The sequence below is a fragment of the Anabrus simplex genome, chromosome 8, assembly GCF_040414725.1.
Source record: "Anabrus simplex isolate iqAnaSimp1 chromosome 8, ASM4041472v1, whole genome shotgun sequence".
Lineage (NCBI taxonomy): Eukaryota > Metazoa > Arthropoda > Insecta > Orthoptera > Tettigoniidae > Anabrus > Anabrus simplex.
The window spans coordinates 195,289,928-195,306,218 of NC_090272.1; the positions used below are offsets into that span (position 1 = coordinate 195,289,928).

Sequence of the window (16,291 nt, forward strand, 5' to 3'; positions counted from 1 at the left end):
GGTGTGAAAATACTGTGGTTTTGAGTGTTGCCTGACATATACAACATATATATGACTAGAAGAGCACATGGCAACCATGTTTACTATCGCTCGAGCTTTCATGTGCATGAGTGGACAGCTGACAGCAACACTGCCATCTAAATAATAGATTATTGACTGGCTGTTAAATAGTATCTGGATTCTACAAAGTTCCACGCAGAACCAAAAGATGGCAGTACAGTATATCATCATGTATTTTGTCAGCTAAGAGACGGCAGACGAGCGGTGGGCGATAAAATGTCATGTCGGGTCTCCCCCAACATGCGACTGAAACGGGAATCTCTTAATGTCGGGCCTCACCCGACAGACGAGTGGTAAAGGTTAATAAAGTGTATGTGCTGTAAATACAAAGATGCAATGGCACAAGTATTAAGCTTAATCAACCAATCAGTAATATTCATCCCATACCATCCAAGGTCCATCAGTTACAAAATTTGGTCCTTGTTTAAAATCATATCTACAATAATAGTAAGTTTCAAGGAATATCTACCAACATATCTTGAAGAAATAAGTAAGCTGCTGTAAGAAAGACACTTAAGAATGGAATTGATTTTTTAGACATTAGTCTTATTCTTCTTGTTCTTCCCTTTCCCCCCACACACACACACCTTGTGGGGTCGTGGGTGTGAGTTGTCACACGTGCATTTGGCCCTGTTTTATGGCCAGGTGACCTTCTGACCTTCGGATGCCAACCCTATGTGGAGGGTTGGATATTTTTGAGGTGGTTGACATTGTGTCAGTATATGAAGAGAATAGTGCTGGGGCAAACACGAACACCCAGTGTCCGAGCTGGAAGAATTAATAGGACACAATTAAAATTCCTGATCCAGCTTGGAATCTTACCCGGGCCCCTCCGAACCAAAGGTCTCAGCATTGACCATTCAGCCAAGGAGTCGCTTTTTTTTTTTTGTTAGTATTTTATATATTTTTTGTACCAATAACGCCAGTATAATTAATACCATTATTCCAACCTCAGATTATTTTGTAAATTCTGTGTGTAAAGGGCGAGAAAGCTCCAACGTGAAGAGAACGTGTATCGCCTCACTTCTGGCCTATCTCCAAGTCACCAGACGGCATCCCATATATATTATATTGCGATTACTAACTATCTACTCATGTAATATGTCCATTATGAGCCCATATAGCTTGTATTAACTAAAACAATGGCTGATGCAATATGTCCAGTCAAATAATCACATCCAGTGTCTCGCATTATAAGGTGACAGTCGACAATCCCCCCCCTCAGCCATGTAAGCTGGAGTGCATCCAGCGAACGATCAGCTGTGAGAAATTTTGTAAGGTATTAAAAAATACCATTCTTCAAGACTTGTGGCCATATTAGTAAACCCTCCTCTCTGTACCAGGAAAATCTTGTGGACTAGGTTGAACATGAGATAAAAGATCTGCAAGGAGCGTGCAGTCTACTATTGAAACTATGTGCAGACGAATTTCTCCTTCAGAATTATCATAGCAACTCTATTTTCAGATTAATATTTATTTTAACTGGCCGGTTACCCACTACAATAACAACTTGACCAGGCGTCGTCAATTATTTTTCCCAGGGGTCAAGATTGTTGGTAATAATGCAGTAAAGGGGTGTCTGGGGTCCAAATATTTGGGGGTCGATGACATAGAAGTTAGGCCCCTTTAAACAAGCATCATCAAATATTCACTTGAGTAAGACAGATGCTGGTCTCGTTTACGGTGATTGGTTACTCCGTATAGTAATTACAGAAAAAGTAAATACTGTGTACATTAGTATCAGTTTGAATTGTCCATGCACTTTTTAAATTTCAACCAGTGCAGTGTTAACACCCATTACATTAAAATGTAAATGTTTAGATCAATGATATTTTTAAATTCAATGATCATATGCACATTTGAAATATACATTTCACTCGTCCTTTCCTTTTCCTTTTTTTTTTTTTTTTTTTTTTTTTTTCCCCCTTCTAAAATCTGGGATAATTTTAAAGATGCCTGTGTTGCTTTCTCTTATTCTGTGATAAGTTGTCTCACATACCACACCACCAACCACCATAGAAACACGCAATAGTGATTACATCCCGCATATAGGGTTGGCGTCAGGAAGGGCATCCGACTATAAAACAGGGCCAAATCCACGTTTGACACAGTTCGCACCGGCGACCCCACAGTTGTGGGGGAAAAGCGATAGGAAAAGAAGATTCTGTGGTAAGTTGTTTCATGCATTGTTGACCAGCCCCTAATAAACCTTTCAAGTGTTCAACCCCTCAGTGCAGTGGATTTGAATACCCAGCCGTCTCTGTGCTGCAGGAGGCTTTCTGAGTATGGTGTTTAAACTTTCTCAGATTTGTGCAAGACCTTATTCCAAGCAACACAACTTGGTTCTATATTACTGATTTCAATAATACTTTCACATGCATGTTTAGAAAACTCCATTCTTGTGGATAATATGATGCTATCTTACCCTAATAGTTGAGTTTGGTGTGGAACGTCTTGAAGCAGAGACCCGCTTCACAGTCTGGACACCAAAACACTGTCTCCCTCCGAATTTTCTGTTTGTAGCACACGACATATCGTTTGGTTGGCCTACTCTTCAGTTGATGGGATCCTCTCAGGGAAATGACTTTCAGTGAGACGGGACACATTTTTGACCGAACAATAACGTCTAAGCACTTTTCTTTCAAATGAACCTGAATGTTCCACAAGCAGTGCCTGGACATCCACTCTAAATTTCAATGATCTATTGTAGTTTCGGGTGAATTTCTCTGGCAAATGATCATTACGCTTAAAATTGCAACACTCATTAACCTCCTGAATAACTTGTACCACTTGGTCATCCTTTTCCTCTCTAAAAGATAGCCAAGAAGTAGCTGATCTTTCAGATAGACTCCACTCATGTGATCATTGTAGTTGGCAACAGAAACAGGCATCTCTTTTTCCTGACCACGCTTTTTCTTTGTTACGGTTTCTGCCCCGTGGAATGTAGAAATCTTGTGCCATCTTTTCTTATCACGCTACTTCAGGACGGAAACCTGGTCAGAATGCAGAGCTATCAGTTCCTGCTTCTTTAGTTTCGTGTTGATCACGTCTCTCTGGATGTCTTTTCTGTTGAGGCGCTAAGTTCCTACAAAGTCAGTTTTCAATGATTTTAACTTATGAGCCAAAGCAGGTGAATTATAAAAATTATCCATCCTCAACGTGCATCTTTTGTTGAGAAGTGGCTCCACAAGCGATAAAACAATGGCATATGTTTTTGTTGTGTTTGTTGATGTGTGTGTTGTTTCAAATACGGTATCTTTGCCTGTGTATATTATAAGTGACCAAAGGCAGCCTGAACTTGACTTACATAATTCGTACGATTTTATGCCAAATTTTGTGGCTTTTAGAGGTATATATAGGCTAAAAGACAACCTACCCCGCCATAGGATTAGTGACTTGTCAAATGCAATGTTCTATTCTGATAACTTATTTCTTTAGGTAGGACATAATCGGATACATTTTGAAAAGTTGGGAGGGTCCCTGATATGTATCAACTGCCTCATTGTTGTTGAAATGCATAAAATTACTAATTGATTCAAATCTATACATTGAAATAACAGACCCAAAAATTGGCATAGACAAGATAGAGCTTTTAGAAAAATAGCTTCCTAGTGTAGGCTTTTGTATTATACCCATTATCATATAAAGAGCAATCACAATATATATCTTGTACTTCGTGACTGGTTTCTACTCCCGTATTCTGGAACGAAGCCACTAGATGTGATCCTTTGCTCAGTATATATATTTGTTTCACGAACTATTAGTTCCACTAACTCGTCCGTAAAGATCATCTTAAAAACCTTCACACCATCACATTCTCTGACTGTTTCATTCTGAGATCCTGGGTTCCCTATAAACTGTTCTGTTTGATCCACGTAATTAGACATGTTTTCCCATTGAAATGTATTAGCTGTAACATGCACATTGCCATTCTGCGCACTATCACTCGTATCAGATTCCGAACCAAGGACTTCGCATACAGCGATGTCATCATCATAATCGCTCAGCTGTTCTCCTAAAACATCCTCCATTTCCATGCTCGATAACCCGCAGTTGATTCTAGAAGCCATCTCAATCAATCAATCAATCAGTCACTACTGATCTGCATTTAGTGCAGTCGCCCAGGTGGCAGATTTCCTATCTGTTGTTTTCCTAGCCTTTTCTTAAATGATCGCAAAGAAATTGGAAAATTATTGAACATTTCTGTTGGTAAGTTATTCCAATCCCTAACTGCCCTTCCTCTAAATGAATATTTGCCCCAATTTGTCCTTTTGAATTCCAACTTTATCTTCATATTGTGATCTTTCCTACTTTTAAAGACACCACTCAAACTTATTCGTCTACTGATGTCGTCCCACGCCATCTCTCCACTGACAGTTCGGAACATACCACTTAATACCAATATAAATGGTCCGTTATTGGACATTATAAATTTTCCAGCTAACTCATTCTTGGTTGCCAGCGTTTCGCCCTCATGTGCTAGGGTGGGCTCATCAGTTGGTACCTAGCACACCTACCAATACGCTGCCTAGTGCATACCGTGGAGGCCACTGCGTAGGCTAACTAGAGCCACCGGCAGTGCCAATGCACTAAGAGATTTTGTCTCATTATCAAAAATTGATGCCTGCTTGGCCATCAGATGATATAGATGTTGATTCCCATAGGGAATCTGAAATATTTGTCCTGAATGAGTAAATTTATAATACCAATATAAATGGTCCGTTATTGGACATTATAAATTTTCCAGCTAACTCATTCTTGGTTGCCAGCGTTTCGCCCTCGTGTGCTAGGGTGGGCTCATCAGTTGGTACCTAGCACACCTACCAATACGCTGCCTAGTGCATACCGTGGAGGCCACTGCGTAGGCTAACTAGAGCCACCGGCAGTGCCAATGCACTAAGAGATTTTGTCTCGTTATCAAAAATTGATGCCTGCTTGGCCATCAGATGATATAGATGTTGATTCCCATAGGGAATCTGAAATATTTGTCCTGAATGAGTAAATTTATAATACCAATATAAATGGTCCGTTATTGGACATTATAAATTTTCCAGCTAACTCATTCTTGGTTGCCAGCGTTTCGCCCTCGTGTGCTAGGGTGGGCTCATCAGTTGGTACCTAGCACACCTACCAATACGCTGGCTAGTGCATACCGTGGAGGCCACTGCGTAGGCTAACTAGAGCCACCGGCAGTGCCAATGCACTAAGAGATTTTGTCTCATAAGTAATCCTGGTGAGGGTCCCATACACTGGAACCATACTCTAGTTGGGGTCTTACCAGAGACTTATATGCCCTCTCCTTTACATTCTTACCCCTGAATACCCTCATAACCATGTGCAGAGATCTGTACCCTTTATTGACGATCATATTTATGTGATTACCCCAATGAAGGTCGTTTTCTTGTATTAACACCTAGGTACTTACAGTGATCCCCAAAAGGAACTTTCACCCCATCAACACATTAATTAAAACTGAGAGGACTTTTCCTATTTGTGAAACTCACAACCTGACTTTTAACCCCGTTTATCATCATACCATTGCCCACCGTCCATCTCACAACACTATCAAGGTCACCCTGCAGCAGCTCACAATCTTGTAACTTATTTATTACTCTGTACAAAATAACATCATCTGCAAACAACCTTATCTCTGATTCCACTTCTTTACACATATCATTGATATATATAAGAAAACAAGAAGGTCCAATAATACTGCCTTGAGGAATTCCCCTCTTAATTATTACAGGGTCAAATAAAGCTTCGCCTACTCTAATTCTCTGAGATATATTTTCTAGAAATATAGCCACCAATTCAGTCACGCTTTTTTCTAGTCCAGTAGCACTCATTTTTGCCAGTAGTTTTCCATGATCTACCCTATCAAATGCCTTAGATAGGTCAATCGCAATACAGTCCATTTGGCCTCCTGAATCCAGGATATCTGCTATATCTTACTGAAATCCTACAAGCTGAGCTTCAGTGGAATAACCTTTCCTAAACCCAAACTGGTTTCTGTCAAACCAGTTATTAATTTTACCTACACGTGTAATATAATCAGGAAGAATGCTTTCCCAAAGCTTACATGCAATGCATGTCAAACTGACTGGCCTGTAATTTTCAGCTTTGTCTTATCACCCTTTCCTTTATACACAGGGGCGACTATAGTAACTCTCCATTCATTTGGTACAGCTCCTTCAACCAAACAATAATCACATAAGTACTTCAGATATGGTACTATATCCCAACCCATTGCCTTTAGTATATCCCCAGAAATCTTATAAATTCCAGCTGCTTTTCTAGTTTTCAACTTTTGTATCTTACTGTAAATGTTATTGTTATCATAGGTAAATGTTAATACTTCTTTAGTATTACTCACATCCCCTATCTGGACATTATCCTTGTAACCAAAAATCTTTACATACTGCTGACTGAATACTTCTACCTTTTGAAGATCCTCGCATACACACTCCCCTTGTTCATTAATGATTCCTGGAATGTCCCCTCTTTGAACCTGTTTCTGTCTTAAAGTACCTATACATGCCCTTCCATTTTTCACTAAAATGTGTATGACTACCAATTATGCTTGCCATCATGTTATCCTTAGCTGACTTCTTTGCTAGATTCAATTTCCTATTAGTTCCTTCAATTTCTCCTTACTTCCATAACCATTTCTAACTCTATTTCGTTCCAACCTGCACCTCCTTCTTAGCCTCTTTACTTCTCTGTTATAATATGGTAGATCTTTACCATTCCTTACCACCTTTAAAGGTACAAACCTATTTTCTCACATTCCTCAACAATTTCTTTAAACCCATCCCAGAGTCTGTTTACATTTTTATTTACCACTCACGAGATGGAATGCAAGACAGCGTGTGATCGGGAAAAGGGGCGGGAAAAGAGTCGCAAGAGAACCCTGAATAACATTTATGATTATGTTGCAGTCAGGTTCTTTCTGGAGAGGAAATTAAGGCACAATGCAAGAAGTGTGCATAGTAGTTGCCAGATGGTAGACAAAAACAGTCCTTACCCCTGGTGACAGAGATAAACATTCCTTGAAATATCACTGGAATCTCAGTGACAAAAAGCGATTGAAATAGGGATCAAGGTATATACGGCATGCTTATGGATCTTTTGTGTTAACGTCCCATCATTGCGATAATTAGAGCAAGTACTGTACCGGAAAAGTTATAGGCGGTGAACTTGCATAAGGGATCATCTTAGCATCGCATTCGGGTAGTATTGTTTAGAGAATCTTTGGAAATCATAAAGCAGAGTGTGGCCACAACAATTGGAAGGAAGCAGAGTGCATTTCAACAGCTCTACTTGAAGACGGAACAAGTTTCGTCAAATGTTCATACTTGTAAAACGTCTACATTATGTCCAGGGTTAAGAGTTGTTTTTTCTTTTTTTTTTTAAATCACCGAACAGATTTTCGGCACTTCCCTCAGGGCACTGTATAGTCACTGGGCTTTCAGGCAGGAATCGAAACTGCTCCTTAACACAAATTTAGTGTATTAATGTTATCGTATATGATAATGTTATTGAGACCAGAATAGATGTTACACCTTACATACGTAAAACATGGGAGGTTTTTGGATTGCCTATTACTGTTTTGGTTCCAGTATAAAACTGGGAGTTTTACGTTTTTGTGTTAAAATGTTATAAAAACCGTAGTCTTTTTATTTGTGAACGTTACATTTAAAAAGTTTGTATAATTTCCCACTCGTACAGACTTGTACTGGAACTTGCTTTCTATTTGAGCTCAAGGTCATGAATAACCGTAATTTCTGAAGTTTGGATGATATACTTTCTCTTTCTAATTTGATTGTGATAAGTATGGGCAGAATTGAATATAATACATTCGAGAACTTTTGAGAATCGATACTTACATGTTAAACCATATTCTCGAGTTCAACATAACTGTTAAAAGCTGGTGTGGGCTTAATTTTTGCGGTACAAGATTTCCAGTAACTGACCACAAACAGTATACCAGTGAATAAATTACAACAGAAGATTTAAAAAAGGGATATTACCATCCTGAAGAGGGTTTTAGTATCTAATGTGCTTTATTTTATTAGATTAAAGAATTAAAAACTACTTGTGGTCAATTGTTGTTTGGCTTAGCATTACTAGATTTTTCTAATAGTTTGGCGCTACAAAGTTGCTGAACTGGAAGAAGTTTTCATGGGAAACTGATGAAGTTTCCGCGGTATAACTGAATGTAAAGTCTAGGGATTTTTAACTCGCGTACTGGAAATTAATGTTTGAAGCCGGCCCCACGGTCTAACTTGCCTGCCTCTCACCTGGAGGGCCTGGGTTCTATTTCCGGCCAGGTCAGACATTTTTACCTCGATACGAGGGCTGGTTCCAGGTCCACTCAGCCCACGATTACCTTTAATTGAGGAGTTATCTAATGGTGAGACAGCGACCTCAGTCTAGAGAGCCAAGAATAACAGTCGAGAGAATTCATCACACTGACCATGCGTCACCTCATAATCTGCAGGCCTTCAGAGTGAGCAGTGGTCGCTTGGTAGGCTAAGGCCCATTGGGGGTGTAGTTTGGTTTGGTGTAGGAGTGTTTGTAAGATTATAATTACCGTATACATATTTCATTTTTTGACATTTAGCCAAATTGTTGATGGTTCATTCGTTCCTGGATTTTCTGTTTTCCCGTGTTGTATGTTTTTTCGTGGTCCCACCAAAAACAGAGAATTGAGGTTCCACTGTATTGGGTCCAGGGTTTGAGCATTATTTCCAAATTTTTCAAGTAGTGTTAATGTAGCCATGCCTGGCCAAGTCCCAGTTGGGGACTGGTTCTGAATTGAGTAGGAGCCAGTCAGTACTCTTCAGGGAACAAACTGGGATGGGGGGGCCTCAACCCCAATACTGCACGTCCCAGTGGCTGATAGGGGAAGTTCCTCTAGATATGAAGGGCTGGTGCGAATAAGGTTATACGAAATAAGCACCCGCGGGTCAACTGAGGCAATCCACTGCCTTGTGGATAGGGTTTTGACCCAAAGGCTATGGGAGTAAACCCAGAAAGAAAACCAAGCAAGGACAGAGGTTTTAAGGGAGCAGCCCTCTCACTGTCCTAGCTCCATCACAGGGTTAATTACCCGTATGGAGTGAATTTCAAAACAGTTCAGAGAAATATTAGATTTGAAGCTGGACGGATCACGAGACAAATTGGCGAGAAACGGAATGTGAGAATCAGAACTTGGAATATTACCTCTCTGACAGGCAAGGAAGTGGAAGTGGTGGACGAGATGAAGAAGTACAAACTCGAAATTCTCGGGATCAGCAAAGTGAAGAGAAAGGGAACAGGGGAGATGGAACTGGACCAGGGATATGTTCTGCGATATTCAGGAGTAGATAAGAGAAGTAGAGCTAGAGGAGGAGTTGGAATTATCACAAATGAACAATTAATAAAGTGGTGGATTCTAAGGCAGTAAGCCCAAGGATAATTAGATTAGATCTGATTCTGGAAAATAACCGAAAAGTTGCTCTCATACAAATATATGCTCCTACTGAAGATAGTGCTGAAATAGAAAAGGAGATATTTTACTCTGCCCTCTAGAGAACATTGGACAGAGCTAGAGATACCTTAGAATCAGTGATAATAATGGGGGACTGGAATGCTGGAGATGGGAATAAGATGTGTTCTGGTCATGGAAGCTTGGAAAGGTATTGGGCAGAGAGAAGTCTTGAACAGCAATGGGAAGAGAATGCTTCAGTTCTGCGTAGATGATGAAATGCGAATAAGGAATTCTTTCTTCCCTCATAAACAGATCCACCAAATTACCTTCGAGGCAATAAGCAGAAATGTACGAAGTACAATAGATTACTGTGTGTACACAAAGAATACCCACTATAATGTAATGGTATTCTGCAGTGCAGAACTCAACACTGAACATCGTTTGTTGGTAATGGAAACCTGGTTCAGATATATACATGAATCAACAAAAATGAATTATGTCAAAGTGAAAGTATCTGACTTAGAGGATATCTCCAAGCGACGGGAGTATGAAAATAAGTTGAGCGAGAAACTCATACAGAAGGACCAAAATCACAGAGGTATGTGGGACGTGGAAGACAAATGGAAGGTGATAAAAGAGATGTTTAACCGGGTAGCTACAAAGAATCACAAGAAGGGAAGCTCAACTGACCGTCATAATTGCAGAGCGATATGCTTAGCATCAGTTCTCCAGAAGTTATATTCAACTATAACAGAGAAAAGACTGAGAGAGCAAGTGGAGGAGGAACTGGAAGAAGAAGAAGAGGCTGGATTTAGACCCCATCGGCAAACACAAGATTATATCTTCTGTTGGAGAAATGCAGCAGAAAAGATCCTAAATCGGGAAGGAGAACTGTTTGCAGCATTTATTGATTTGAAGTCTGCATTTGACAGAGTACCGAGAGAAGAGCTATGGATGGCTTTACAGAAGGCACATATTACTCCCAAACTGACTAGGGTGATTAAAAGTATATACAGGAAGGTTGTAGGTATAGTGAGGATAAATGGTCAAACCTCCAAGGAATTTATTATGGAAAGAGGTGTCAAGCAAGGTGACAGGCTTAGTCCTCTACTCTTTATAATATTCATGGATCAAGTTATTAAACAATGTAAGAGGCAAACAAGTAAATGCAAAGTTAGAAATTTCAAGATGAGACCAATGTGGATACAGACACTAGTATATGCAGATGATATCGCACTTTTGGCAACAGATAGAGATAAATTACAGAGGGCAGTGACAGAATGGGGGTACGCACTCCAAGACAGGGGGATGGAAGTTAATGTTAGTAAAAGTAAAGTTATGCATCTTACTAGGAAAGAACAAAAAGACCTTAACATCGAGTGGCAGAATGAGATTGTAGAACAAGTTCAGCCGTTAGGCTGTTAAGGCAGCATCATAACAGCAGATGGGAAGATGGGTTCTGAAATAAATCACAGAATCCATAAAGCTAACAATCTATATTAATAATATCATCATAGGAAAGAGAGAAGTTACCAGGAAAACAAAAATGAGAATATACAAATCTGTATATCTTCCATTGCTGACATACGGATCTGAAAGCTGGACACTGCAGAGTAATTTAGGGAGCAGACTAATTGCCACAGAATGAAGTATTTGTGTAAAACAGTTGGAAGGACAAGGAGAGATATGGTTAGAAATACTAGGACAAGGGAAGAGTGTCTTAACCAAGAACCACTGATCAGTTTAATTGAAAAGAAGGAACTTGGATGGTTGGGGCACCTGGTGAGGATGGAAGAGGAAAAGAAGCCTAAACAAATATTCCAAGCAAGACCAGAAGGCAAAAGAGGGAGGGGACGACCGAGGCTTGAGTGGAACATCTACGTCTTTGACCTGGCGGGAAAGACTCCAGCAGAATTGAGAAGATTGGCACTGGACCGGGCTGAAGGACCCGACGCTTGCAAGGGCATAAAGGGAAAAGAGAAAGAAGAAGAAAAAGTTAATGTAGTTACTTATTTACACTTTCTTCAGTGTGTGTACACACTCTCATACACACGTACAAAATAAATAATTAAAAACTGAAACACTGAACTAAATATGTTAACTGCTTGTAATTTTGTAGAGCAGGCCTATATTGTGAAGGAAGCCTGGTACACTAAATGAACAAAGTAAAAGGAAACTAATATCTACAAGGTGCTACACAAATATGGCCCAAAATGTCATAATAACAGCTCCAGATTTGTGATCTATCTTTCCTGTCATGTCAAATATGGTCATGAGAAGGAATACATCTCTCCTGTCATTGGATATAATCTCCAGTTCCCCATTCTTCAATTTAGTTTTCAGGACAGGCATACCTTTTCTGTTTTTTTTTTTTTTTTTTTTTTTTTTCAGACTGTACCACATGCATTTGTAGAACATTCATAAAGTACTTGAAAAAGATATGGACTAGTAAACCATCAAACTAATTTTATTCAAGCTGTCACCTTTGTTTTGGTTTTCATTGTCACTGAAATGAGGCATGCTGAGTAAAACAACAAAGGTGACGGCTTGAATAAAATTGGTTTGATAATTGACCACTTTAGGACAAATTTCAAACCTGTCACGTGACATCTATTGGAATATAGGGGCATGAAGGAGGGGATCACTGGACCAATGTTCCTGAATGGATAAATGTTTATTTCGAACCATTAATAGAGTCACAGCAATCAGCACAAATATATCCCTGAAATTTGAATTCACCCATTTCTTTAGTCTGAGTGGGGGGGGGGGGGCTTGGCCTCAAATGTTTGTCTGAAAAATTTGTTTCATCTGCCACCTTAGATAATATTTCTTCGTTGACAAATAGTTCAAAATAAGTTCAGGGGATTCTGAAGTGAGGTTAGTATTAGTCATATCTGGTTCTGGTACCTGAATCCATGCACATTGGGAACAAATTTATCCTTAGGCCACATGAATGGTAATTGTAATTCCGGATCACTTTTCTTTCTCTCCAAACGCCACGAACCTGCTACGCAGGCGTAGCAGGGGGGGAGGTAATACTTCCAGGTGGCGGATAGGGGGGTCCTAACCGGCTTGCCGGCGGACATAGAGGGAAATAAAATACCTCTCACGGACCAAACACACACCCCCTGTGGGTGGGGGAGGCAGACGAAGAATTCATCCACGGTATCCCCTGCCTGTCATAAGAGGCGACTAAAAGGGGCGACCAAGGGATGAGCCAATTAGAACCATGCAACTACTTGTAATCAGTACCATTACGCAGGGAACACCATGGGTTGCATTTACTTGCGCGTAGTACCACTATGTTAGGTATGCAATAGGTTTGTGATTAGTAGCGACAGTATGTGAATCAGGATGGGGGTCCTACACTACCTGTGATTCATATTCCTATATGAGCGACACCATGGTTCTACCTTACCTATGCTCAGTTCCCACAATGTGAGGATTTCCATGGGATAGTACGGGTCCCTGTGGTTAGTCCACTTATGTGAGGAACGCCATAGGTTTGCGTTGCCTGCAAATAGCACCACAATGTGCGAAACACCATAGGTCTGTGTTATGTGCGCATTACACTACCTGTGAATAGTACCATACTGTGTGGAATACCGCGAGTCTCCTCTCCTTTTGATTAGTACCGCAACATTACACAGAGCATGGTTCTACTTTCCTAGCGATAAATACCATTATGAGGGGCTGACGACCTGGATTTTGGACCCGTTTCGACTATACGCATAATCGATTCAGCATCGTCCTATAGAAGCAGTCGCTTGGTCGGTAATACGATTGTTTTGTGCCAGCTTCTGTGCATGTGAGGCACTGTGGGTCGGATCCACTGATAATTATAAATTCATATCCGTCCATCCATTCATTCTTCGTCCTCGTGCTTTGAATTCTGGTCAGTGGAGGATTTTGGAATTTTAAGTTGTCATTTCATTTCGTCTCATTTCATACCATTAGGGACCAATGACCTCGATGTTAGGCCCCTTTAAACAACAAACATCATTCAATCAATCAATCTCTCCAAACGTGTATCTTCCCCACTATCACTATCTGAGGATTCGCCAATGCCACCACTATCACATAATCACTATCAAAGTCAACGTTGGATTCTATCTCCTCTAAAAGAGTGAGGATATCCTCTGAGTGCATGTTACAGTCATATGTAATAGACAAGAAAAATGTTCCACCGATCAATACATTTATTGTGAATGAATTATTGCAATTCCACAACTTATAAATAATAAAAATGTTACAGTCATAAGCGGCATTCTTGATGCAAACACTAGAGTATTTGTTTACACGAGGTGACAGAAGAGAAACTTTTATTGGCAATGATCAAGCAACCTGCAGTCATGTTGAATCATTATTTTACCATAAAAGAAATGCCTAATATTAAATCAACTTTTGGTAAAGATCACCACTTAGCAGAGGGCTCTAAGCAGACGATTATGAACTTGGTGTGCAAAAGATTGATAAGTAACGGAGAAGTAATTCTGGAGAGTTAAAATATGAACTGCAATTGCCTTGAATAGAACCCATAGTTTCTTCAGCCTCTTGGCCATTCACTCCACTGGAAACAATTCCTCCTCTTTGCTGAAGTTAAAAAAAGTGAACTCTTGTTCATCTAGGTGATGGAGCTCTCTTAAGGCACTCTCCTAATGAAGATGAGCTGTGTGTACCTTTTTAACCGGAAACCGGCCCTCCTGCTAATCTTATATCTTTACTGGGAATTGAATCTGGGCCCCCAAGAATGGCGGTTAATGCACTCTGCAAGACACCCACTGTACTGAGTCTTCATTTCACGATTTGATTGAAAACCCAAGCTTGTGAAGTATGTACAGTCGCTCCAAAAAAAAGGAGGAGTGCATTGTATTGTAATGATGATAATTAAAACTAAGTCAGTATAAATAGCATGTCCCATTCTTTTTTTTTCTTTTTTTTCTTTTTTTTTTTCTTTTTTTTTGAGCAACTGAACATTTTTGTACATTGTTTTGGACAAATAGGTCCACAAGATATCCAGCAGTAATCAGCAAGACAAAAATTCAAGCCAGATTCCTGGAAATTGCAACATAATTGTCATGATTCCAGGTAGGATGACCCAAACATTGATTACTTTGCTAATCACTTCTCTGTCCTTATTATGAATTAATCCTTAAGAGACTTCCTGCGAGATAGGGTGGTAATAGTTTTACTGTACACTTGTTCGGTTGTGCATGCTTACTCTGCATCTCCACATCATGACTGGTTTGATCAATAATACCTCATTTACAATTCTTATGACTATTGGTGCTCTTAACAATTTTGTCTTTTCCTTGTCCATTTTGATGTTTTGTGGAAGTGTGGTCATTTCTGTGTATTTGATTGCAAATGTAGTTATCTTTTGTAGCATTTTAGTATCCTTTGTTTCTTAGGCATTGTATCTGTTTGCTTGTACAGTTTTATTTAGTTCAGTCTTAATATGAATTGTGTAAAGTGCTTTCAAATTATGGATATATTTGGTCTCGTAGAAATTTTTGTGGCAGAAAATGAATTTTTGAAACTGTCAACATCATTTTATTGGATAGAGGCTAAATACTTTAGCTGCTTATTTTGAATTTGATCTATTGTTTTTACCTTGCAGGGATAACTCTAAGCCTTTGTTTGTCTGCTTGTCTGTCTGTTATTAGTATTGCACTCTTCTGTAATATTTCATCCCAGCTTAAACAGCCTTCATCTTGGTCTGCTTCTGCACTCAGTGCACCTTTAATTTAATTGATTTTCTTTCATTTAATGGTCTTCCTTTCTAGTTCCTTTCCTTTCTAACCACGAAGTCAACCCTGGGGCTTTTTTCCTATCTAATAGCCTCCCTCTTCCCTCTTAGGTTGTATTGCATAGTGAAATGGCAGGACATAAAACATTTTTGGTTTAAATATGTGGTTAAGGTCCCATTTTCACACCAGACAATGCTATCCTATCGCTGTAAGACCTATCTGTGCCAGTGCGATATATGGCCAATTGTAAAAAAAAAAAATCAGACTACCGCTGATGATCTCATTGTTCTGCTTCGTACGACCACTATTGCGTCATCACCACTACATCCTGGTAATGTTTAGGCATATCTAGAATCTCTGAGATTTTTAGTGGCCAGTTGGTTTCGTGAAGCTTTCTTGCCTAATATTTCTTTGACAGACATAAGAAGTTTGTAAGCTAGACTGCTCAGATAATAATTCATTCCTAAAAAGTACCATCATTTTTCTTGCTAACACCCATTTTATTTGTTTGTATGCAAATGTTCTGGAAATATTGTCTGCTTTGAAGATGAGGATAAGGCATTGAAAGAATCATTTTAATAAAGGTATCCTCAGTCATGGTTGAGGAAAAACGTGTCACTTGGAAAGGTTTCCTGTTTAATTACAGGTTTGTTCTTGAACAATACCCATCTGCAAGAGCACTGTTAAAACATAGTATATTTCATCTCTTGTATCATATTCTGCATTATTTCTGAAGCTACATATTGGTAAATCTCTTTCAAGGATTATGACACAGTTCAACATTTAAAAGTTTGTTCCAACTCTGCTTGAATAAAAGAATGGGACCAATAAGTGGATTATACAAGAAAATATGTGATCTAAGGTTCAAAACAAGGTTCCTCAACCTTTTTAAGGTTACAAGTGTTATCCACGTGTAATACCAAGTATGCAAGCACCTCAAAATCGAATAATTTTAATATTTTTTTCAGGTCAGTGAGATTCTTGAACCTCCGTGTTACTCGGAATTTTA

The 16,291-nt window shown here is 39.4% G+C and overlaps 1 protein-coding gene and 1 pseudogene across 1 annotated transcript in view; one reads left to right on the forward strand and one right to left on the reverse strand.

Annotated features, from left to right (window-relative positions):
• The window catches only part of LOC136879362 (E3 ubiquitin-protein ligase TTC3), a 349,380-nt gene that overhangs the window by 300,344 nt on the left and 32,745 nt on the right, over window positions 1–16,291 (forward strand). The gene's annotated exons all lie outside the window — the stretch shown is intronic.
• LOC137501869 (piggyBac transposable element-derived protein 4-like) lies at window positions 2,487–3,212 on the reverse strand (annotated as a pseudogene).